This window comes from Vicugna pacos, chromosome 2, assembly GCF_048564905.1.
Source record: "Vicugna pacos chromosome 2, VicPac4, whole genome shotgun sequence".
Lineage (NCBI taxonomy): Eukaryota > Metazoa > Chordata > Mammalia > Artiodactyla > Camelidae > Vicugna > Vicugna pacos.
This window is the reverse complement of record NC_132988.1, coordinates 114,558,410-114,584,773: the sequence shown is the minus strand read 5'-3', so window position 1 is coordinate 114,584,773 and position 26,364 is coordinate 114,558,410. Positions and strand designations below refer to the sequence as shown.

General features: G+C 39.4%; 1 long non-coding RNA gene across 4 annotated transcripts; it reads left to right on the top strand.

Annotated features, from left to right (window-relative positions):
* Window positions 1–3,661: 3,661 nt before the first annotated feature.
* Window positions 3,662–25,935, top strand: LOC140688059 (uncharacterized). Of its 4 annotated transcripts, XR_012062754.1 has the most exons (6): window positions 3,662–3,791; window positions 5,114–5,247; window positions 15,096–15,173; window positions 21,138–21,247; window positions 23,528–23,799; window positions 25,662–25,935. It is a non-coding gene; the product is annotated as an uncharacterized lncRNA (long non-coding RNA). The 4 variants fall into 4 exon arrangements; XR_012062756.1 differs by lacking the exon at window positions 5,114–5,247; XR_012062755.1 differs by lacking the exon at window positions 15,096–15,173.
* Window positions 25,936–26,364: the final 429 nt, after the last annotated feature.

The following is a 26,364-nucleotide window of genomic DNA, read 5'->3' as shown; positions in this document are numbered from 1 at the left end:
TTTAGAAGTCTAATAACCAAATGGCAAGTTCATGACCTCCAGCACTATATAGTGCAACTGATGGCTTGATTTTGCTTAGTGACCAGAAAAGTTTTCTTCCTTCCTCCCTTTCTTCTTTTCTTTTTTCCTTTCTTTTCTTTCTTTCTTTCTTCCTTTCTTCCTTCCTTCCTTCCTTCCTTTCTTTCCTTCTTTCTTTCTCTCTTTCTTTCTTTCTTTCTTTCTTTCTTTCTCTCTTTCTTTCTTCTTTCTTTCATTCTTTCTTTCATTCTTTCTTTTTCTTTCTTTTTGTAGACTCCTGCTGCTTTGTTATATATTATATACATTCAAAACATGACATTAAAATTTTATTTCATGTTACAGAAAAGATATTAAGGCTTTCTATTATTTATAGGAGATAAGCAAGCTCTTGAGATGTACCTATTTGAATTAAAAGTCAATATGCTTTCTCTCTTTTTATTTTTTTCTGTAAAATGTGTTTATCAAAACACTGAAGCATGAATTTAAGACTCCACCCTCTACATGTCTTCAAGGAGCTAAAGAATTACTAAAATGAATGTCTGTCTTTGTCTTGAAACCTGATTGGTGTTTATGGGATGAATGAATGAACTGATGACTAGCTCACAACTGCATCTAATTCAGTGTTTTGCTTCAGGTTGAACTGTTTCCAGCTACCTTGGATTCCTTACACGTTATATCATGCGAGTAGCAATTTACTTAGTAAATTTAGTAATTTTAGTAAATGTAGTAATTAAGGAAATTTAGTCATCTGACTTTAGTGTAAACAATGCAATGTATATACATATACCCGAATTAACTCTAGTCTATACTCAGTGGCAGTTAAGTTGCTTTGGAACTGGATCAAGGACCATGAGCACACAATAACTATTTACAAGTGCTTCATATATCATTATCAAAATTTATATAAAAGGATCCATTAATTAGCATGAGGCATATTGGAAATAATTTTTCATTGGTGAAATTAGTAATGTTCAAAATACAAGACTGACAAGAAAGGCAACACAAGTGGCAGTGTCCTTGCATAAATGATGGATCAAATTCCAGCAACTCAACCTCAAGGCCAGTCACCTTCACAACATCTGCATCCAGTGCTGCCTTTGATGTCTTCATATATTGAAGGTCTCTCTTGCTTGATCTGAGCAAAGAGATGGTTTAATCCTCTGCAAATTATTGATGCATTTACCTCTGACCTCTTAGCATTCTTTTTCTCTTTTCTTTCTTTTTCTATTTATTTTGCAAAGTGCCTGTTAGTGGGCTTGAATTGACCAAGGGAGGATTGCATTAAAAAAAGTTGGACCACATTTTTGCCTAATAAATCTTCTAGCGGTTAAAAGAAATTGGCCTGAATGTTATTTCTTAACACACTTTATTGTTGTCAACTTGTTAGGAAGGGGATAAAGAGCTCCCCTCTTTCTAACTGCAGCAGGCTACTACTATTTAGCAGACTTAAACATTTAGCCATATTTACCCCCAAATCACGACAGTCACTAAATGGACAGTTTGCAATGACGCATTTATTCAACATCCCTCTCAGCCATCCGTGTGACAGTGGTCAGTCTCCCCATGTGCCACCAGCGTGGTATTCACAGGCTTAGGGAATACTGGATTTAACAGTCTTTACAGACGTCTTTCTATAATGTTCTGGTGTTAACATTCTGTTCACTATCAAGCAACTGAAGGAAGCTCTCTATTTGTCCTTCCAAGTTCCTCTCTTTGGGTTACTGCAATTTTTTTTTCTCTCTGATAGGTATTCATTCATTTATTTATCTGTTCTCAAAACATTTTTAATGCCCTAAATAAAATAGAAATACATGTCAGGTAATAGGAGAAGTGCTGAGTCTACAGTGATACATGAGACATATTTGATAAGATAGACAAAAAGCCTTGAGTCGTTGAAGCTGATGGGTAAAGGGGATTCTTCGTATTATTTTCTCCGTCTTTCTATAGGTCTTAAATTTTCCATGTTTAATTTAAAAGTGATGAAAGAATAAACTAGAACTTTGGCAGTTGAAAAAGTAAGATATATTTGAGACACATACATACACACACACATAAGTAGAGATATAGAAAGCGATTCAGAGACTGAGCAGAGAAAGAACAATTACACAACAGCATGATATCTTTCGTGTGAAAGAGATAGTTTATGTCATTGTTTTCAGTCATAAAAAAGGAATTTCCCATCCTAAGAGAGGATCCTCCACCTCCACGCCCCCATCTGGTGTTGTCCTGAAATTTGTGTAACGTGCTAACGATGACTCGTGAAGCCTCAAGTGCTAGCCTATAACTTTAACATACTTGCTTATTTCACAGGTTCCAAATCATTTTCCAGTTTAAAACTTAAACTCAGCAAACTATTATTTTTGAGAGATGCTTAGAGCAAAACAGGATTTTAACACGGAGACAAAATCAGGTTGCCAACACACCCCCAGAGCCAGAATATCTGTCAGCAGAGCCACACCACCTACGTGTCCCTGAGGCCTCATGGCCCAGTTTGTAAAATGCAGCCCCTCTCTGGGTCCCTAGAGTCCTCCTCTGCCCCTTGGAAGCCCGATTTCTTCTCTCAGGCATGTCCTGACTGCAGGGCATCCAAATTAGAGCTGCGGAGGAAGGAGGCAAATCCATGTGGGCGGCTGAGAGGAGGAGGTTCAATTGAAGTGTATGCACCCAGGAGTCAGCTTTATTCAAGAGCTCCCTGATGTATAAGACAGCAATTGGGTGACTGGTATTTTCTAGAATAGACTCTAAGTCTGCATCTTTCACTCAGCTTTTGCAATTCTGGAATGATGAGCATTGGTGCATTAATTTATTCAGTCAAACTTTCTTGAGGCACTCAGATACCAGAACTCATGTTTTATAGACTCAAAAAATATGCCACTTTGTTTGCGATAGAGACTTAAAAGATCTGTTCATGCTACTTCTGCCTTAAGATGGCAGTCTGAGGGAATATTCACTTCTCTCACCCCTTTTGAAGTTTATGATCAACAGCAGCAAAAATTGAGAAATCTGACTTCAATAAAAGGAAATGGCCATTGCTCCAAAATAAATCTTCTGAAGGTAATGTGTCCAATATAGAAACACGTGGACAGGCTGTTAACTGACACTAGTCTCCTCAGGCTTTGGGCAGAGTATTGATTTCTTTCAAAATAAGTGTCGCAGTCCTGAAAGTCCCATCCAATGAATCTTTGATTCATGATATGGAGAAATATCAGGAGACCAAAGGAGAAATGGAGAATGTTGTCATTGAAGCCAAATCTCATTGCATGGATCCGTAAGACAGGTGCTTTGGAAGGAGGGGAAGACATCCACACCCACACCCACTTATACCGACACACCCACACACACTCACCCTACATTATTATTGTTTAAGACCTCCAGGGGTGGATAAACTACTGACTATCTGGTACACTCTCATGTTTATTTAAAACTCTTGAGCTAAGAATGATTTTATATGTTTAAATAGTTAATAAAAACAAACAAAAGACTACTGTTACAATCTGAATACTTGTGACCCCACCCCCACCTCCTGCCCAGTTCAGATGCTGGAATCCTAATGCTAAGTGTGATGATGTCAGAAGGTGGAGCTTTTGGAAGATGCTGAGGTCATAAGGGCAGAGCCCTCATGAATGGGATTAGTTCTCTTATAAAAGAGGCCCCACAGAGTTTCCCAGTCCCTTCCACCATGTAAGGACATGAGGAGAAATCTGCCATCAGGAAGAGGGCCTTCAGTTTACCATGCTGGCACCCTGATCTCAGACTTTCCAGCCTCCAGAATGGTGAGAGATAAATATTTGTTGATTTTAAGCCTCCCAGTTTATGACATTTTGTTATAGCAACAACCCAAATGGACTAAGACAAATATGAAACAGAGACTATGTACCCCACAAAGCCTGAAATATTTACTATCTTGACCTTAAAAATGTTTGTAATGCCTAACTGATGGCACACGCTGATGGAGATAAGTTAGAGCTAATAGAGCTAATAGAGCTAATAATGATTCTAGATTTCCAACACAAAACTTGCAATTAGGGGATTTTTAATTGGAAGAATGAACATGAATAGAAGCATAAGCAAACAAGCTTAAGGAAATTACAAAAGATGAAGTGGAAAATAACCACGTTAAGTTTTAGTGAAAACATTACAGACAAGGAAGCTAATCAAAGATAATATGTAAATTATGATAATAATGTAATTTAGTACTGTTTTACATTTAATAATTCATATAATTCATATAATTCTCACAACAACCCTATGAAGTCGACTGACATTTGACAGATGAGAGAAACTGAGGGATAGAGAGGTTAAGTACTTTTCCAAGGTCACATGTTGAGTAAGGAAAGAAGCATGGATGTGACCCCATTTTCTGAATCACTACATGATATTGCCTAGAATAACAAAAATGTCTAAATATAGAATAGAAAAAAAAGTATTTAAAATTAAAGATTATCCTCTACACATTGGGAAGGACCCCTGTATCCTGGACTTGGGCTAGGGGACAGAGTGTGATACAGAATGATTCAGCAACCTACATGGTCTGACGGACCTCAAATTCTTCAACAAGTTTTAATGCTAGGGGTGGGTAGACTGTCTACACAAAATGAAGAAAAGAAATTGCAATCCCATAATTCTTCATGCATAAAGGCAACAGGCATACAATCTCTATCATAAAAAGTCAGGAATAAAACATCTGTTCCCCCTCATGGAAAACACTTGATGACAACACGCCATCAAGCAAGGGACATGCATCACGATGAAGAACTCGCAGAGGGAGCCCACAGGGTGCTGGTCTGATGGTGAAATCAAATTAATCTGAACAGAAAACTCTGCCTAAAGCAAGTGTGAATGTTGGATATAGGAGATCATGTGAATAGTTCAGACCTCATCAATGTAAAAGTGACCTAACTCATAGAATTCAGAAGATTTTGTTGTTATAAGAGGTAGGAAAAATTTGAAGTTAAAACTACCATATTAGTAAAAGTATTCACTAGTACTAGTTAAAAAAAAATGAAGTACAGATACCATATTAGTTTGCCAGGACTTCCATAGCCTTGTACCACACACTGTCTGCCCTGAACAATAGAAACTCATTTTTTCACAGTTCAAGAGGCTGGAAGTTCAAGATTAAGGTGCCAGCAGGTTTGATGTCTTCTGAGGCCTCTCTCCTTGGCTTGCAGAGGGCTATCTTTTCCTGTGTCTTCACGTGGTGTCTCTTCTGTGTCTACTCACTCCCCGGTATGTTTAAATTTCCTCTTCTTAGAAGGACACAAGTCAGCTTGAATTAGGGCCCATCCCAAAGTCCTTATTTTAACATAGTCATCTCTTTAGGAACCCAATCTTAAATATAGCCACATTCTGGGTTACTAGGTGTTGGGGTTTCAATGTATGAGTTTTGAAGTGACACAATTTAACTCATAACCAATACTCTATTTTGTTATAGTATTTTATACATATATATAGTATGATCTTTTAAGAATTGTAAATACCACACACAAAAAAGTTTCTGAAATTTAAACATTTCTTGAGCTTCATGAATTTATTTATATTCTACTAAATATAGGGAAGGTTAAATAAAATTTTTTATTAGAATATGATTAGGTGATATATGTGCATTTTTTATTAAATTATTTCCATTTACCCTTGTTCCTACAAATATGCATAGAGAGATGGCTAAAATGATGTTCACTAATTGTTGATAAAAATTATTTTTGAGATTACTAAATTTGTGTTATTTTGGGTGATTTTTGGTTGTCATTTCTACTATCTTTACTTGAATTTGTATTATGAGGAATATGACATTATTATGAAAGCAGTGGAGTTAGTTAGGAATAATTAGAACATTGTAAGAGGGATATTAAGGCCTACTGAGAAATCAAAATTAAAAAAAAAATCACAGGTTTCCTTGGAAAGTCATGGAGGGCTTCTTTGTAGAAATTGGTTTGGATTTTAAGGATTCAGTAGAAATTGTCCACAAAGAGAAAAAAAAAAAAGTTTAGGCTAAATAATGCCATTTCTCAAGGCAAAAAAAAAAAGATAAAAAATGCCGTTTAAGATATGGATGACTTGTTGAATATATTCAGAGGGATGCTATATGATGATACTAGAAAGTTTGCATATGCTGTTTTAAGGAGTTTGAATTTCAATTCATCTTAATGGGAAACCCAATGGAAGGATTTAAAGATAAAGGTACCAATTGTTTAAAAATAATGGATCAGATAGTAAATATTTTAGGTCTCCCTTCAGCCTCTGTCACAGCTACTTAACTCTGTCACTGCAGCATGAAAGCAGCCATGGACTTTGCCTAAATGAGGGTGTGACTGTGATTCAACAAAACTCTCATCAGAATTTTATTTACAAAAAGCTACAGCAATGCCATTTGTCTTGGGATCGTAATTCATCAAGCACTGGGGTAAAGAAATGGAGTGCTGTGGTTAGAGCTGTATTTTAAATTGCCTATTCTGGAAACTCATCATGAGGATGAATTTAAGGAGAGACTGACGGTTCCAAAGTTAGGAATTGGCAGGACCACATACATATCCCTATTTGAGTTCCAAGCCTAGTTCATTACCATTTAAAACGTGTGTTTGTCTCCCTGCTCAGTCTTGAGGTCCTTCAGGTCAGAGGCTGTACATCCATTATTGTTATCCTATTGTGCTCCTATTTGAGGCCTTGTGCTGGAAAGATGTTCATGAATATTTATATATTTAATGAATAAGTAAATTGGTTACTAATTGGATAAGTAGGGAAGAGAAGCAAGATATTTGTGGTCCATTGTTTCCCAAACTTCAGTTTTTCTCATACCACTTTCATTGTTTTAGTCATTACAAAATGCTCCTTATATTTGTGTAATACTTTTATTTAAATTATTTTCTTTTAAACAATTCTAGACTATTTACTTTAAAGGAAATTTTCTAAGTACTTAAGTACTTAGAAAACCAGCATTGCTTGCTATATTTGGGAAACAAAATTGTATACATAGACATAAAAATAAAAATGACTCATATCTACTAAATTAATCTTCCATACTGCCATGTCAAAAATACTGATCTAATACAATAATACCCTTGCTTTATAGGATAGTAATGTTGATTCAAATAAGTCTCATGGCTAACTCAAGGGTACTGAGCAAAGGAGCAAGAGAACTGAGTCTAGACCAGTTTCCCTGACTCTACGCTTCTGAATCAGTCAGGCTTCAGAACAAGGAACAGAAAACACTCTAAGCAAAAAGGGATACAAAGAGCAGAAATAGATGGTTACAGAATTGCTGGGTTCTAGACTTAGTTTCCAGGAATACTATGAGTACGTTGTAGATACGGCTGTGTAACTTTCCTGTTGCTGCTATAACAAATTACTATAAATGTTGTGCTTTAAAACAGCATGACCTTATTGTCTTACAGTTCTGGATGTCAAGTTCAAAATGGGTCTCATCAGGCTAAAATCAAGATGTTGTCAAGGCTGCATTCTTTTAGAAGACTCTGGGACAATCCGTTCCCTTGCTTTTTCAAGCTTCTAGAATCAGCTCACATTCCTTGTTTCATAGCCCCACATAATTTCACCTGCTTCCTTTGTCACCTCTCCTCTGAGCCTTGCTGTCCGTCTCCCATCTTTCACTTACATTGTGATTATACTGCGCCCATCTAGGTAATCCAGGATAACCTCCTCATCTCAAAATCTTTCATCTTACCACATCTTCAAAATCCCTCTGTAACATAAGGTAGCATATTAACAAGTTCTGAGATTTAAACATGGACATCTTAGAATGGGGGGGCATTATTCAGCTTGTTACAGTGACTTACCAAGTTACACTGTTTTCTTAAAGTAAAACACGAGGTGTTCCTTCCTTCTCTATTTTCTCAGTTTGTATACAATTGGTATTTTTTCTCCTATTAATGTTTAGTGGAATTCTCAAGCAAAGACTTCTGGGTATGGATTTCACTTTTAAATTTCTTTAACAAATATATAGGTATTATAGATTTTTAATTTCTTCATGTAGTCATTTTAGTTATTTGAATCTTCTTGTAGTCATTTTAGTTATTTGAATCTTTTAAGAAATTAGTCTATTTTACCCACGTTGTTGAATTTATGGATTTAAATTTGCACAAAATATTATCTTATTATTTTAATATCAAAAAATCTCCAGTGATATCTATTCTTCTATTCCTGATATTCTTATTTGTGAGTTTTGTTACTTTTTTTCCTTTTTTCCCCTGATTAGTTTTGCTGTGGGTTTATCAAGTTTATTGATCTTTTCAAAGAAGCAAATTTTGCTTTTGCTGATTTTCTCAGTTTGTTTCAGCTTTCAATTTTTTTTATTTCCTCTCATGTCTTAGTTGTTTCCTTTTTCTACACACCTTAGCTTTATTTTACCCTTCTTTTTAAACTTTGGCATACGGGAAGTAAGATAATTAACTTTTACTCTTTTTCACCTAATATATTCATTTATGGCCGTAACTTTTCTTCTGGGTACTGTTATAGCTGCCTCTCAAACTTTTTGTTATGTTGTGTATTCACTATGACTCAGTACAGTTAACTAATTTAACAATTAATTAATTAACTTTAAAAATATACAACTATAATCAAACACTGTTCTAAACACTTAGAATATATCAGTAAGCAAAGCAGAGAAAATATTTTTCCCTTCTGGCAATTATATCCAGTAAGTTAATCCAGAGAATTGGCAAAAAATAAACTAGCAATAAGTTAGAAAGTACTATGGAAAAACACCCAGAGAAGTATTTGGGTTTCAAGGATTGGGGGTTGCTGCAGATCACTGTGTTAAAACAGACATCACGGTGGGTTTAACTGAGATGTTAACACTTAAGCAAGACTTGCAGGAGATGAAGGCATTAACCTTGCAGATTTCTGGGTGAGGGCATTCAGGCAGAGGAGAAAAATAAGTGCAAAATTCTGTAAGGCTGGAACATCCCTCCTGTGTGCGAGGAACAGCAGGAAGCCAGGAAGGTTAGGATAGAATCAACTGTTAGTCATCCTCCTCTATTTTCTTAGCTCAACACAAACAAACCACATTTCCCTGAACTCTCTGGGTGGGATCACATTTCCTGGTTATACATTCCTGTAGATTTTTGTACTCTCCTTTCAGGGCACTTATTTTAATTTGTAACTATATATTCATGTTAAGTATTTGATTAAATTCTTTATGTTCCACTAGAGTGGGTGCACCAAGGGCACAAAGATTTTGTTTTCACATTGTGTGATCCTGAGTGCAGAACAGGGCTTGGGCTTTGTACAGACTAAATGCATATTGGTTTTCTCATGGATTTAGTGGATGAATGGTTGGAGGGGTTGATGGATACATGCGTTGTTAGGCAAATCCTCCCTACCAACTCCTACCAACGAATGAAGTTTTCCATTTATGAGCTCTATATCTACAAACAATCATCTGGACCCTACCACCTTGTATTTTGGAATAAAAAAAAAATGAGAAATTTTGAAGACCAGCAATCCAAACCTTAGATTCCCAGAGACATGAATAGATCCCAGTGGAAAAACATCATCAATGGTAGTGTATTTTTCTTATAAAGTATATCTTTTAAAATAAATATAAGAAAATATATTAAATATATTGAGAGTAGTTCTTGCTGCATGTGACAATCTATCTTTAACATAAGTTGGGCCACACTTAGGAAACTCAAAGGTCATAGGGGATGTCCTGATGTATGAGCATGTAGCGACAACATTGGACCTGTTACCAATCAGGGTGTATATGCAATGGATCCAAGGTTTTCTGGTCTAAATTATATATATATATAATTATTTTATATAAGGTATAATATATACCTTATATTTTCACTTTACATTTGTAATATTACTCAATGCTGGTTGCAAATTAAACTTCACTACTAAGAAAATGTGTTCCTTTGTAACTTGCTGAAAGACATTTTAAATCAAAAGTATTCATTGCTTTGCATGAACATTTTTTATGTTCCATGAATAAAGTGTAGTTTTAAAAAGTTCCTAAGATCACACGTATTAGAAAATGCCAGCCCCATATTCATGTTTTAGATGAGGAAACCGAGGCTCAGACAATTTAGTGTACCCTTTCATCCAGTGTAACTCCCTCATCTATAATTTCATGTTTTCTTCTTAGTACTTTGTATTGTAAATGCTTGCTTAAAAGCTCCGTCTCTCTCACCTTGCTATTAGTCACAGCAAGGCAGAAAGTGGGCAAAAGACTTTTTTTGTCTTACAGAGCCTAGACTTGTCTGAGTCCTTAAGGACTTCGCAATGTGGTTGTCTGAAATAGGACCCAATCCAAGGTATTATTTTTACTAACGCATGCCCACTGTTTTTATCATTTGAGCTTTAGCTCTTCTGAAAATTATTTTCAATATTTTTCTCACTGACCTGTCAAAGTATATTATGGCCATATATATATATATATATATACACACACACACAAACACACACACATATATATAAACTTCTAAAACTGTACCATATATAAACATATTCAAGAAGATATATAGATAGATAGATAAAGTCAGCAGTTTAGACTTACATACTATTTAGCCATAATTATTTCCTTAAGATTAATTTCTAGAGATAATTGTATTAAGTCAAAGAGAAAACGCTTTAAATATGAGCCTTTTATACATATCTCCATAGTTATTAGAACATCTGTTTCCATGAACTTTGCAAATATTGGATTGCATCATTCTTTTTTAAAAAAATCAGCATAGTTTATTAAGAAAGGAAATCTCACTTTTGTATTGTTTTGGTTCACAAGGAAATTGAACTCCTTCTTGGATCATTGTTTTTTTGTGCTCATATGCTTTTCCCATTTGTCTACCTGAGAGTGAGTGGGAGGCATTTATCTAGTTAGTTAAATATGATAGCTCTTTATATTTTATCTTCATATTTTAAAGATATTTTTCTGTCATACAGTTTTCACATTTGTTTCCCATGTTAGACTTGTAGCATCGCAAAAGGAAATATCATTATTTAATGCCCCAAGGCAATTAGCAACACATGGATTCTGCCAATAGGAGGAAATAACAATATTAAATAACCTTTAAATAACAGTAAGTGTTAAAAAAAACTCCAAAAATCTGTTTACAGTTAAATGATAGTCTAGTTTGGCAATAACATATTGAGAAATCACTATACTGCATTTAAAAACATGTTTTGACATTTGTCATGTCTTCTCAGAAAATTTGTTTCCTGCACTGAGCCTCCAGGTCTTCAATATGGAGAGTCTGGATTCGACTATTCCTAATGTCTTTCCCAGCTTTGAATTTGTGCTCACCTACATTATTCAGCTCTGCAGGGAATAATCCCACCTGATCAGTCAATCAGCTAGACCTTCAGTCTGTACAGTGCATTCAGCAAGTATTCATTGAATGTTGCGCATTGTTTTAGATGCTGGAGTTAAAGCACTAAACAGCTCAGAAAAAGTCCCTGCCCTGTGGTACCTACGGAGGAAAGAAAGACAGCCAACAAGCAACCTGGTGACTTGTGTACCAAGAATAGTGACAGGAAGAATGACAGGGATGCTACTCAAAGTGGATGGACAAGGAAAATCTCTCTGAGGAGTGCATCATTAATTTTTTACCTCTGGCTCTCTTTATAACCTAGTAAAGGAGTTCATGTGTAGTGGGGCGGGGAAGATTTTATATTCATTTTAGATGTAGTTTACTAAACCCACCTGTGGACTGTTCAGTGAAATTTCCTGTATTAAACCCATCCCTCAGGTCCATCTTATTTCTATATACTCTGTAAAACATCTCCTTGATTATACTTAGTTGCAAATTAATTATCCCCTACTTCATGGTCTCAGTCTACTTTGCAAAAGGTCTCTCCAGTTGGGTAGGAGGCACTGAGCCATGAATAAAAGAAATTTCACATGCCTGGGTCCACAGCTGTGCTAAACTTTCCTTTAGGTCTCCTTCTGCCCTCTGGCACAGTCCACTAGCTGACCACTATCATTATCTTCTTCTTCCTTCTTCCTGGAGGAAGCACTGTGGGGCGCATCCATGCCTGGTCCATGAAAACATCTTCACCTTCGTGTTCTTTTTCAATTCGGGCAAACTTCTTGTTGTAGTTGTTAGAACTGCCATCCTTTTGGGTCCCTGAAGCAATATATAGAGCAGACATATACCCCAATTCCTCTACTCCAAACCTATGTGTGTCCTAGAAATGCCCTTGCATAATTTTATTCTGTAGAGGTGTTGCATTTTGGGTGTATCTATCACAAACTTTAGCTAGCTACCTTAACCCATATCCTCTGGCAGTGGCTATCAAATAGTATACCCTGCATGAATGGGCACTCAATGGAAACTTAATTTGATGACTCAAAATTGGGAAGAGCATATGGAGTAGCAGAATTAGAATTTCATGTATATTTTCCAGCTCCATGACTCTCATCCCCTTTGTAGCATAAAACTTCTGCCAAGAAAGCCCTACTAAAGATTGAGATAATTAAGTACCAGTGGAGAAGATAATCTGAAAAACATCCACTTCCTGCCGGGCAAGTTGGATCATTAACTGGTTTCCTCATCATTTTTATCTCAACTTTTGTTTACTTATCCTCTTAGTTAATGCCCATCAAAGTATTTACTCAGATTTCCTCACCTGTTTCCCATATTTACTCTTAACTACAGTATTATATTTTATCCAAGTCTGTTACTTTCTCCCAATTCTGTCTTGACCTATTTTACTTCTTAACATCCTGATCTATTATCTGAGCAATCTATCAACACCATTCCTCTCAACTTCCAGAGATCAGCTAAACAGTCAAGTTCCCGACAGAAATCTTGTGTGATGGCACAGAATGGAGTCTAGACCTCCATGAAGAACAATGTAACTAGAAGAACTTTCTCTGCCCAAAGCATTGCACATATGAAAATAGAGATATGGACCAAAAGTATACAATAATGAGTGCTGGGAACTGAAGGAGGTGGTTACGGTGATAAAGTCCCTTCTCTCCTGTTCCTTTTTTTCTTCTTACTGAGTGAGGAAAACTGAGGCCCAGGAGAGCTTGATGACTTGTCTAAGATCTCATAATAATGGCTGAGAAGAAAATCAGTTCAGTGACTGTTACAGAAGGAATCAGAATCCAGAGGATTTCCATTCTGGAAAGGACTCTGGCAATGGGATTAACCCTGAGATTCCATTCTAGGGACAGAGTGCACAAATACTGTCAGTTACCCAGATGCCTTGCATCTGTCATCTCCAGTCATGATAACATCCCCATGATGGAGGTATTGTTATCTTCATTTCAAAAATAAATCAGGTTGGTAGTAATTGATGTGAAGAAACTTACACAGACATTTTACAATTTGCTTACTTGGGATTTAACTTCAGGTCTTTCCGGAGACCAAGAATTTCTGCTTTTATCTGACATGGTGTCAGAATCAGTTCTGTGAAGACTCAAAGCACATTGTCCAAGATTTTAGCCAGTCTTTACAATAGCCTGAAAATACTAAACTGTTTCCTCATTTTAAATAATCCTCTAATTTATTCAGTGTATTCATCCAGAGGTTCTCTCATTAATAAAACAATTTTTTATATCAAGGCATTTGCAACCTAAATGAGAAAGACACAAATAATATTAACTACATTATTAAATGTTCAGCTTACACTAACTTTAAATTTTGCATTCTGTCCTTTTGAAATGAAGGGTTTTTCTCTTATCAGTTCATTGGAGTTTTGTTGGGTTGAATAAGATAGGCGATCATTCTTTGTAATCAAGGAGGGTATTCAGATGGTAGTTCTCAAATTCATTTGTATTTAATCATTTACTTATTTACTGATTTGCTTATTTCTTCCTAATAAGCTGCAGTGTAATATATAGCATGTGGTCACTAAGTCCTGAGTGACAGCCTGCCTGTCTTCACACTTAGATGCATGGCCTTGAGAAAATAATCGAATTTCAGCAGGGCCTTCTTGGCTTCAGTTTCTTAAGCAATTCAGAAATTCTGGGCCTCCAATACCTCCCAAGTAATTTGTGCACCATTTGGTGATTTTAAAGCTATTGAGTGATGTGGTGAAATAATGGTTTGGAATCCAACTTGAGAACTTTAAATTGCTAAGAAAATCTTCATGTTTTATTAAGAGCATTTCATATTCATTTCAAAAAAAAAGCATAGATGTATTCCAGGGCAAACGACTGATCACACTCCCATGATTTGTAGAAAATTGTAATAAAAGAATCATGCCTTTTCTCAACAAAAGGAATTTGGAAAATTTCTAGTAGAGAATTTATCTAGATTTCATTTCTGTTGTAAATTAGGATGGTGGAAATAAAAGACACAAGAAATAGATGGTATACCATCAAAACATGTGTGTTTGGATGAATTTCTAACCAGGAATGTCTGAAAAAGCTGAAGAGCAAAGAAAATTGATGTCAGAAATTAAAGAATCTTAGAATTCTAATGAACAAGCCTACTTTCTGAGATTCATTTCACTGTCAAGTAGCATGATGTCTTTATTAAGTATAGGCTGCAGTATCAAAGGAAAATGTTGCATCTTCTTTTTAACCCAGTGGAGGGTAAAAAGGATTCAAGTAGCCTTCATTTTCCTTCATTTTTCTGAAAGTGTAAATGCTTGCCCTTCAGCTTGGGCATTGGGAAATCTTGTTTGGATTGCTCCTTCACGTTCATCTTGGCTCTCTCAAATTCTCCCAGAGATCCAGCGCTGAGAAGCTCAAGACTCAAAATCTGGTTCAGGGAGGTCACAGAGGGAAAGAAACACAAGATGCCCTGACCCTTTCCAGGCAAGAGCACACCTCTGAGAAAACAATCGCTCTGCTCAGTAAAGGAGAGACTGGTACCATGGAACTTGCCTTCTTTGAGACCATAAAGTTTATAATCCACTCTAGGAAACAAGTGTCCTCTTCAAGCCTTCCCCACAACTTCAACCCCCTTCCATTTTGCCGATTGCTAACATTGCTCATTGACCAAATCCACCCATCTCTCTGGGGTTTAGATTCATGACCTCTAAAGGTCAAGGCTGAGTCCATTCCTATTTCTGTTCATCTTCTTGGACAAGAAACATTAACATGCAACAGGGTCTTGCTTGGTCTGGATACATGACCCTTCTGACTCAACTCACCTGTGTTTCAGGAAGGTCAATGAATTTATCGGACTCCAAAAAATGCTGTTCTTAGGATTCCAGCACAACTGGCTCACTCTTCCCACTGGGTAGGTCTGTTAACCTTCTCTGAGCTGTAGTTTTTTCATCTTTAAAGTTACAGGACGCCAATGTGCGCTCCCCAGAGTTCCCCTGGCATTTAAAACTCCCAGGACACCATGTCCAGGGAGGAAGTTTCTACCAATCTTTTCCATCTCTGATTTCATAGTCCTAGGACTTGAATGGATGCTTCTAGCTTCACTTTGTGTGTTTCCTGAGCAATCTGGCTGTGCCTTTGATAATTATTACCTCTGCCTTTTAACTTGCTCTGAGCAAGTTCATCTACACAGACTGATTAGCTGGGAAACCTTTCAATATCGGGGTGAACTAACAGGTATAATTTTCTTACCCTCTTTTTATGAATGTAGACTGAGACCTAGAAAGGATTTTTTTTTCCTTCAAAACACTTAACACACTATGGTGTAACAAAATTATTTCTAGTTCTATAATATTTGTCTTCCCCGTGGGGCTGCCAGAACCTCGAAAGCAATGCCCTACTTGTTTTGTTACCAGTCTCTGTGACCAACCTCTAGAATGTTCCTGGCCCACAGTAAGTATTTATTAAATTAGTGAATGGATTGGCTACTATAAGGAGGACCACTGGGCCTGCGCCTTACAATAACCAATGTCCACAAATTTAGATCTTTCTTATAGCCTCCAAATGAAATTACACGCCCAGTAATATATAAACTTACAGAACTGGGGACAAGAGAAGTTTCTCATAGAAATATAAAGTTTTGTCCTGTTTTCTGACCACTCCTGCTGTAGTGGCCTAGTGAAGAATTTTTATAAACCAAATCTTGGGATAATTATTATAGTGGTATTTTCTTCTAGAAAAAGAGTCAATATTAAATAGAAATATTTTGATAATTTGTTTATTTCATTTTTTAACACATCCAGAGCATCAAAAAATTAAAGTTCCTTGAGTGTACTCAACCTTGGAGAGACTCTATAATTGAATGAATGAATGCATGCATGAATGAAGTGGTTTGGTCTCCCACTCAGAGCTGGGCTTCCTACCTGGGCCTCCTGACCCCTAATCCAGATTCTGAATGTCTTGGGGGCATGTGTCAAAGCGCTCTCATCTCTGAAGCCCTGTGCTGGGCTTTCTCTGTATGACTCACTGCCTCGCCCTTCTTCCCTTGGATACCGTCCTAGTCGTTAGGCAGGTTCCAGCTGAGCTGCAGCCTTCCCCAGGAGCCCCTCCCTGGTGTACCTTCCTTCATTCTGGCTTGTGAGCTTCCTGGAGACAGGGACCTGCCATTCTTTTATCGCAGTGTCTGACACGGTGAACATGTGCAGGAAGAGTTCTCAAGTTGTTGACTTAATTCTGCGCAACCAACTAACCGTGTATAGAGCTGGCCGTGATCAGTGCTTGTTGAAAGTGGTCTACTTTGCAACCATTTCTCTGCCTGGGGATCTGCTGTACTTCTTCTCCTAGGCTGCTGTCAGTACCCACAGTGAGAAGAGAAGCAAGTAATCAAAATAAATTAACCCTCCCTCCAGGCCAACTGTGTTATTCTGGACACAGTGACAAAATGTATGGAAAAGGTTTTCTGACTTTAATGCATTTAACTGGACGTGAGCTCTGTGACTCCACAGTTGGATTATCAGTCTTATGCCCTAGAACTTCTTATTGCCTGTGCTCGCTTTTCTTATTAGCACTTGTACTGATGGCTGAGATTACTCAGGTCAGACTGTGACGCACCCACTGTTGCCTTCCCATCATTTAATGGCCTTCCATTTAGACGTCTGTTGGTTCTTTACCCAAGATTGCAGAATACACTCATATGGTTAATCAATAGTTAATTCAACAAATATTTATTGAGTACCTACTATGCGCTAAGCACTATTTTAATGCTGGTGCTATAGCAGCCAACAAGGCAAAAAAAAAAAAAAAGAACCCTTGCCTTCATGATGCTTATATTTTAGTGCTTATTTTCAGTTTTAATATTTTGTAAAAATCTTTGCAATTAGTTATTACAATTGATGTAGCAGATGTCATTGGTGCATTTTTGCTACCCTTGTTTTTATTTTAACAGAAAAAAGTCCCAATTTTTGTCAGGTAGAAGGTAGTCTTCTGTGGGTCCTCCTCAGCCCCAGGGAGCGAATCAGGACTGGACTCAGCCTGGCCTCGTCGATTCCATCTCCCTGGCAAGTGATTGGTTTAGAGAAGCACACGTCATGCAACTCTGGCCAGTGGTTCAATTAGAACAGTTGTGCTGGGAGGGTCTGGCAAAGCTTGTCTGTTTCTTAAAATGGGACATGAGACCTGGATGCTGTGTTTCCTCATTGAGGCATTGTCAATCCATGTGACATCTGGCACTGGAACAGCCATCCTGGGACAAGGAGGACAAGCCACACTGAAGAGAAGGAAAAAAGGAATCTATACTCCTGGTGATGACCCTTGACTGCTAACTTTACTGACCCTGGGGCTCCCACACTGCCAACTTGTTGCTTTGTGAGAGCATGTAACTTTCCCCATTTTTCAGCTGGCTTTCTGTAGCTTACAGCCAAAATGGACTTCATGCTGTGGTTGGTAATAAAGACCTATTTTTACTGTGCCCAGGATAGTGTAACTCAGAGGTCAGAAACCTTTTTCTGTAAAGGGACACACAGTAGGGGCTTTTGGCTTTGTGGATCTTATGGTCTCTCTCACATCTATTCAACTGTGCTGCTGTAGCTGGAAAGCAACCATAGATCACATGCAAATAGACAGGCATGACTGTGTTCCAATAAACTTTATTTACAGAAACAAGACCTGGGATGGATATGTCCTGTAGACAATAGCTTCCGAACCCCCGGTATAATGCAGAGCCCGTGGATATTGGAGTTACACAAAGTTTGTCTGAAACCTCATTTCTGTTATTTTTGCTGTTTTATGGTACACATTTAAGCATATGAAGTGTACGTATTTAGTTGTTTATATTATTCGTCTTTCCCATCAACATTTGAAATCCGTAAGGAAATGGTCTTTCTTCTCTTATCCACTGCTGTAGCCCAATGCCTAGAAGAGTGTTCAATGACTTCATCTGTGTATGTGTGGTTGGAAGTTTTAGTTATGTTACTGTTTCTGCACGAGGAGAGTGACTGCATCATAGACTTGTCAGCGTAGCTCCTTAATAGGCACATTTCACACAGAAGACACTCCCTCTCCACGCAGGTTAATTGGTTGCAGAATTAATGCAGTCTCCTTTAGCCTACTGCCACAATTTTCAAAATCCCAACCATCTTCCATTTGGGTCAATGCTATTGGTGATGACATTGACTGTTCTAGTACTTAGTTATATACGTGTGTGTGTGTATGTGTGTGTGTGTATGTGTACAGTTGACTTTTGCACAATGCAGTGGGTTAGGGGTGCCAACAACCCTACACAGTGAAAAATCACCACTTAACTTTGTAGTCAGCCCTCCAGATCCACTGTTCTGTGTCTGTCTCTCCATATCCACGAATTCAACCAACTGATCATGCAGAAAGTCAATACAATATCTACTGAAAAAAAAAATCTGCATATAAGTGGACCCATGCAGTTCAAACCACTGCTATTCAAGGGTCAACTGTGTATATGATATACCTTATATAATGTACATGTAGGTATCTGTCTTGGAGACAAGGAACGATTTTGTGATTCCTGTATTGCACACAGTGTTTTCAAACTGCCTGAAACTGAGTAAGTATCTACTGAAGGTAAGTTTATTGTCCTATTTAGCAATGGGCCGATACATTTAATTAACTCATAAATCAAAAGGTTAATTCAAAGGAAGGAGATTTTAATTGAGCACCTGCTGTGAGCCCAGACTTCTACTTACGGACATGTTAAATCTCTCACAGCCTCTTCCTGAGGGATGCTGGTTAACAGCCTTCACCTACAGAGAGATGGCATCTCTCAGAGGTTAAGTCATTTACTACAGGTCATATCCAGACCCTGGCCTTTCTCTCTAAAGCAGGTCTTTGCAGAAGAATATACTTAGTGGTTACCAAGTGAACTTTATAAGACCTGAGTTTCAAGAAAATATTCATAAAAACTGTTTTTCTTTGCTTCTTTCCTTGTCCATCTCTTTGCTCGGGGTGGACGGGTTGGTTAGAACTCCTTACTTACTTCCAGCCCATCATTGCATGGTGTTTCTCATCAGATCTTTGATAGACCTCAGATGGAAAGCAGGATTTACAAACTTCCATTTTTTTAATAAGTGAGCAAACCAACCAGGAAACTCACTAGCTAAAATTAAGTATGGTTGGAATAGAGAAAAAACTCATAAAAAACTCTTTTGTAGAGCAAAGCAAGGTCGATGACTTTCCAAGTACTAGTTCTTGGTTACAGAACAGTTTCTAATTCTAGCTCTTTGCTGTGGGTTCTGTGGACAGAATGAGAGAATTCAGAATGTTCTACTTACACCTGGCGATGAGAGGAAATTGATGATACAGGTGCCCCCTCAGACCTGGGCACTGGTGTAAGATTTGATTCACATGAAGCCATCCACACATTCATACCCTGTGCCCGCCTCAGGACCTGAGCTGTCCCTGACCCTATCACAGGCCAGGCTTATGACTTGTACCCTGGGATCCACCTGCTCTTGCTAGTCCAGGGCTTACCCCCATCCCTCCCACTGAATTTGTCTCCTTCATTATGATTTATTTTTGTTTACTGAAATATCAGTATACTCAATATCTCCCATCTCGAGAAGTCAGAGAGTCCCTAAACAATCTCTGCCTCATAACCTTCAACCACTGCCCTGCTTTTCTGCTTTGTCTTATAGCAAAGGTCTTCAACATATTTATTGGTTGAATTCATTTTCTCGCTTCCTGGTCCCTTCTTATCTTTCCAACACTGTTGTCTGAAGCCGCTCTTGCAAAGGTCATTAACAATCTCCTTCCTGCCAGATCCAAAGGTCAGTTTGTAACCAGCTCTCTTCGGAGTCAGCCACTCAGCCAGTCTTTCTTTAAAATATTCTTCACTTGGCCATCAAGATCCTGTATTCTCTTGCTTCTCCCCCTCTTTCAGGGGCCACTTTTCTGTCCCCTTTGCATGGCTAGTCCTCCTTTCTATCTAGATTTTCTCCCTGCGAGAGCTTATCCAAGCCTACAGCTTTATAGACCTTCTGTGTGCCAGTGGCTTGAATACTGACCTCTTCCTTGGACCTCAGGTTCAACATCCCCCCTTGAACTCCAGTCGGCTTGTCAACCTTACCTTGCACAAAATAAATGTTTATCTTAAATAAAACTCTTGATTCCTACATTCCAAAATTCCTCTTCCTCTAATCTTCCTCATCTTGGTAAACACCAACATCATCCCCTCATTTCTCTTCTCTTTTCCACACTTGTTACTGTCTATCCATCTGCAAATTTTGTTAGTTTAAAAATTAAAATTCAAGGCAAATTTGAGCATTTCCTCACCTCTTCTTCTAACACTCAGGTCACTCAATTCCCTCCAGTCTGTCAAGATTTATCCCAGCCTAAGGAGCTTTGCAGTTTCTCTTGGTTCTTGAATTCTAATCATGCTGACCTCCACAGAGCTCGTGCCCTTGCCTCATTCAAAGATTTCACATCTTTAGAGACCTCTTTTGACAGCCATTTCTAAAACAACTTCCTCCAGTGTGACCTCCTGTCAGTGTAGTTTATTTTTCTTCCTAGCACTTAACATCCACCTGAAATTATATGGTATATTTATTTATTTATTTACTTACTTTCTGTCATCTGTGTCTCCTAGTAGGAGGTAAGGTCTGTAAGAATAGGGACCTTGCTTTTGTTGGATTGTGTATTCTTTATACGGGATTTTACATAATTGTGTGCAGGGTTCTTTTGCCAGTGCCTAAAAATGGACCTGGCATATGTTAGATACTCCATAAATATTAGTTGAACTCATTAATTTTTTGGCATGAGCCCTTATATTTGCATGTTGCCAGTGAAATATCTAAGTTGTTCTTTCATATAAGCATTGTATAATGATAATAATTAACCTTTATTCCTTGCTTAGAGTACATCAGGCCTTTCGCTAAGGACTTTGATCAGCATTGTCTGAGATGTAGGAGAGACTGTCCTCCTCCAGAGAGGGGTCACACCACCCGGTCGAAGGAAATGTGGATGGTATGCTGTGTTACTTCTCCACCCCATACTGTTGATATAGGAAAGCTCTTTGGAGCCTTCCGTGGCCAGCCCGGCGTTACGGGCTCTGTCTGTGCACCTCAAGCAGCTGAGAGGCTGACACACCCACCCTGCTGATGCTGAGCGGTTGGTCTGCAGCCCAGGTTGCCTGCCGCCTGGCCTGCACCAGGTGCTCAGCTCAGGTGCTCTTTGTCCCTGCTGTCGGGACTGGAGGTCCTTCCCAGGGTCTCTCCTAGTGAGCAGGATCAGCTCAGGGAGCTGGCGCCCACATTCAGGGGCAAATGTGTTCCATTGGTTGAGAATTCGGCAGCAAGTTTCTGAAGGTGGCATGGACGGCTTCAGTCTTTGTTTAACCTGCCCCCTAAGCGGACAGGTGCTTTCACACGTATTACTTTAGTAATCTTACCTTGACCTCACATCATCCTTATGAAGTGGGTGTGAGTGTTTTGATTCACAGACAAAAGACACTATGACACGTTCAGGGCCATGAAGTGACAGGGGTGGAAGTTGATTCTCAAGTATCATCCCTGGCTTCATCTCTCCCCACCTCAGTGGGTACACTCACACACATGCACACACACGGGCACATACACATGCACACACAGCATGCACACTTTTCTCTAGCTGTAATGGAAATTGTGAAGGTCTTTAAACTCCCCATGCCTACCTCAGATCTGGGTATTCACCCTTCTCTCGTTTTCTCTCCTGGGAAACTAGCCCTCCTCTCAAGCTTTCTGTCTCTGGCACCTTCTCTGACCCCATGAATTTCTTTGTTCCCAGAGAACCTTGCATTTGCACTATTATAACCCTATCAGTCAGATCTCTTTTTGATGTAAAAGATGGAAATCCAATTCCAACTGGTTTAGTAGAAAAGTTCTGGGGTTCTCTGGCTTCAGGCATTGCTGGATCCAGGGGCTCAAATTATAGTATAAGATTCTTCCTTTCTCTCTCTCTGGCAACACTTCTCTCTGTTCATTGGCTCCCTAATCAGACAGGCTCTCTCTCTGGGTGGAAGGAAAGAGGGCAACTGGAAGTCCTGGGTCTCTGCAACTTATTGTCCTAGAGACAACTTATTGTCTCAATAGATTCAGGAGAAAAGCAATATATGAATGCATAAGCCAACCATGTTCTGGTTCTTCCTCTTCTTGTGTGAGCAGGGGGGCAGAGCAGACCCATCCAAACTGCATGGAATGGTAAACATTACAGGAAAGAAATGCTGAGCAACCGTAAATGCCCACAATATTCATCTCACGTTTTTGTTGTTTTCTTTTGTTTTAAGTCTATTTTCTTCACATTTTCTATACTAGTTCCATCAGGGAAAGGGTCCTGCCCACCCCTATATGGCAGATCCCAAGCACGCTGCCTGACACACATTGGATACTTAATAAGTATTCCAAAATGAAGAAATTAAACCAATTATGACAGTGTATCAAGTTGTTTTTTTCTTAATTACAAGACTCTTTAATTGTGCTGACCTAACAGAAACTGGGTCCCTGACTCTCGAGATCCAGCTGCCGGACCAGCTCTACATCCCCTGCTCGCTTGGGAAGCTGCCTGACGCCCAGTATTAGACCCACTTGTTGAGACTTGCTCCAGGCACCTAATGCTGATCTAATTATCTCTATCTGCCTGCCCAACCAGGCTTCCTCTGACTGCTGCTTCTGAAAGCTGGAGCCACTGCCTACTTTGACCCATTGTGTCTGTCCTCGTCTCTAGGTCTTAGGGCAGAAGACAAGAACAAGGAAAAACAAAAATAATAGCAAACACTAATACTCATATGTCCCTGATAGCTTACAAAGCACTTTTCTACAAACAACTTCTTTTTAATACTTACTGTAAATATCGGGGTTTTATTACCAGTTCAGAGATGAGGAGACGGAGACTAAGCTATCTTATTATCAATCCAGTTCATGTCTTGGCCGGTAATTCTGCCTCTATTCATAGGCAGCCTATGGCATGTCCAGAGTAGAAAGATCTAAATGAAATGCAATGATTAGAGGAGAACATTCTAAGCCCTTTCATAACAACCATCTGGTGAGGCAAACAGTGTTTATTTATTCAAGCTAATGAAATTGAGACATACAGAGAAGGGAGCTGCCCGAGGGACAGGCCAGACCCCAGTCTTGGTTTTCAGCTATAATTTGCCAAGCTGCTCTCCTGGAGTTTCGGTGGCCCAAGGTCTGTCTCTTCTGTGCCTGGACTTATCGCCCCCTCATGTCCTGGTCGTCATCTTCAGCTTATTCCATGCCCTTTTCATTTCAGGGGTGTGTTTCGATGACATGGAGGTGACCTCAGCTGTAGATGAAGCGTGACTGACACATTCTCCAGCTAGCTCAAGATGACTTAGCTGGCGGCTCACTGGGAACGCAGCATGCTGGTTCCATGTGCCAGGAGGGCTTGTGCCTGAGGCGACAAGCCTCAGCCTGCCAAGGCTGGCACACAGGAGGCCATGCGCGTCGTAGACCTGTAGGCCTTTTGTCAGTGGTGGGTTTCCCTCCATCAGAGTCCTGGGAAGACCCTAGAGCATCTTCAAGGTGAGCAATAGAAATACGCTTCTCAGAATCACAGTGCCCGGGTAGGGGCTAAGGCCCAGGCAGTGCATCTGCTGGAGTACACCACGATTACAGGAAACGCAAGAACGTTTAACACGCTTACCCGTAGTCTTGTGAATGAAAAATCCTGCCAGCTACATCAGGAAACAAAGGATGCTGTGGCCATCAGGTCATCAGCCACTGCCGCCACCCCGACAGTGAGCTCAGGATGGAGACAAGCAGGCAGCGGGGCTTCTGCAGCCACCCCCAGCCGTGCCCCTGAGGGAACTCAGGATGTGCAAGAGCAGGAGACCGGCTCAGGCCGCTAGGTGCACATCAAAGGAATGATTTTAATGAGTCCAGGTTTTGCACCTTCCCACACATAGAAAAGCGCTAGATTCCTGAACTTGAGATACCTGGTTTTCTTTAATGGACAGCAATCTTTTGATGTTCCTCCTGCCTGGTCTTTGTTGCAAAAGTGCCTGTGTATCCCGCGTCCCCCCTTGCTGCTTCGTTCGGTCTCTTAGAGCTTGAGTCCTCAGCAAGTGCGCCGATAAAACCTAACTCCCAACTTTCAGGTTGCATATGTTTTCAGTCAACAGTCTTGCATCTATGAAGTGGCAGAGCAAGGGTTCAAACCCAAATCTTTCCGACTCCCAGATTTCTGTTTTTGTCTTACGCAATGCATATTAACCCGAGAATTTTGCGGAAAGGAAAACCACACAGAGAATCCAGTGATTCCCTTATTAAACACTTCTAATATCCACTGAAACGCTGGAGTTGGTGGCCTGGGCTGTGTGAAGCCGCATCTGCCCAGGGCAGTTGAGGGAGGGGACGATCAGCCCTGCTGTTGTTTCCTTGAACAGCCTTAGGATAAATTCCTTGTGGTCAGAACGTCAGCTATTTTTCTAAGAAGGACCAGTTGACCCTGCAGGCCTGTAATTTCCTGACTCTCAAGCCAGCGGGTCTGGGCCATTCAGGCGAGCCCCAGGTGGCCCCGGGGTAAAAGGACTGATGCCCGCCTGCTTGGATTCATGTCCGTCCAGAAAGGAACTGGGAAAATGCGGGTGCCAAGAATCAAGGAAGAGGCGGAAAAGGTCTTTCTTCCGTGTTCAGAGTATTTTCCATATCACATTGGTTATTCAGTCCACGGGAACGTGCTGTTGGCAGGGTGCGTGTGCGGAGAGCAGGGCTGGGGTGAGGGGAAGTGCACCAGTGGTTTAGAGAAACAGGATCTGCCTCACGTTTGTGTTCAGGAGAGGTGGGGCGGGTTCTCAAGAGCGTATCTGGCTTGGGGTCAGAAAGTCACAGAGTTTCAAGTGTTTGCCTCTTCCACGAAAACTCTGAACTTCAAATTCCTGATGGGAATGCCTGGAGACAGGCATTGTCTTAGACAATGGAGGTAAAAATACATTTTCAGGATCACTGGACGATGAAACAGAAAAACAATGTGAGAGATCCCTGTTACTTCCACCAAGGAAGAGAAAACTCAAGGACCCACTGGGAAAACAAGATCAACCAACCGCCTTGCAATCAGAAAGAACAGCTTAAGATGCTATTTAACTTGGACGAAGCCACGTGGCGTAAACTCCTGGCCCTACAGAAAGATGGAGATAAAAGACAGGGCTCAAAACAGCTAAAAAAAAGTCAAAAAAACTTCAGGGCAAAGGTGAGACTTGAGGAAGAAGAGAAGGAAACTGATGAGTATACTTTCAGTAACTGGTATTGGGTGCATTTCCGCAGCATGCATGCATAAATCCTAGAATCCTCGTAAAACATGTGCAGGGAGTTTCGTTGTGCTTAACCTTGTGGCCACAGGTTCAGAGAGGTAAAGACTAGTTTTCTTTTTTCTTTTTTTTTTGCAGTGAAAGTCACAGCTCCTTCATCAGAACCATTTGGGATGCTTGTTAAACAGAAACACCTGAATCCTCCTGCAAGCCTACAGAATCAGAATCTTTCGGGATGCAACCAGGAATTTGCATCTCTTAAAGTCTCCTGAGTGATGCTTACACATAATATAGTTGGAGAACGACTGTTCGAATTATCACCTTCACATTGAGAACCACCTGAGTACCTTGAAACATACTCATGCATGCGTCCTACTCTCAGAGACGATGATTAAATTACCATTAAATCACACAGTCTGGGCATTGGGATTTATAGAGGCTCTAACAGGATGTTCAATAATTAGCCTGATTTGAAACTTTCTCTGAGGGTCCACTTACATCTGTGACAGTTATGACTCCAGCAAGACAATGTTACTGAAAAAAATATATAGTATATTCAGTTATATTTGAATTTCAGATTAAAAATGATTCTTTTTTTTACAACTTGTCTTTTGCAATTATTGCATTGAACATATTCATACTCAAAAATGATTTGGCAAATTTGGCAACTGTTAAGTCCAGGGTTGGTGTCTCCAATGCCAAAATTCACTATTTTTGACTATACTGTGGTGTTTCTCTTTCTTACTTCTGTAGGATCTGTGAACTTTGAATAGGGCACACTCATCACTAAAATCATCATCCACAGACATCTCCCAGTAAAAGTAAATTAATAGCAATATAC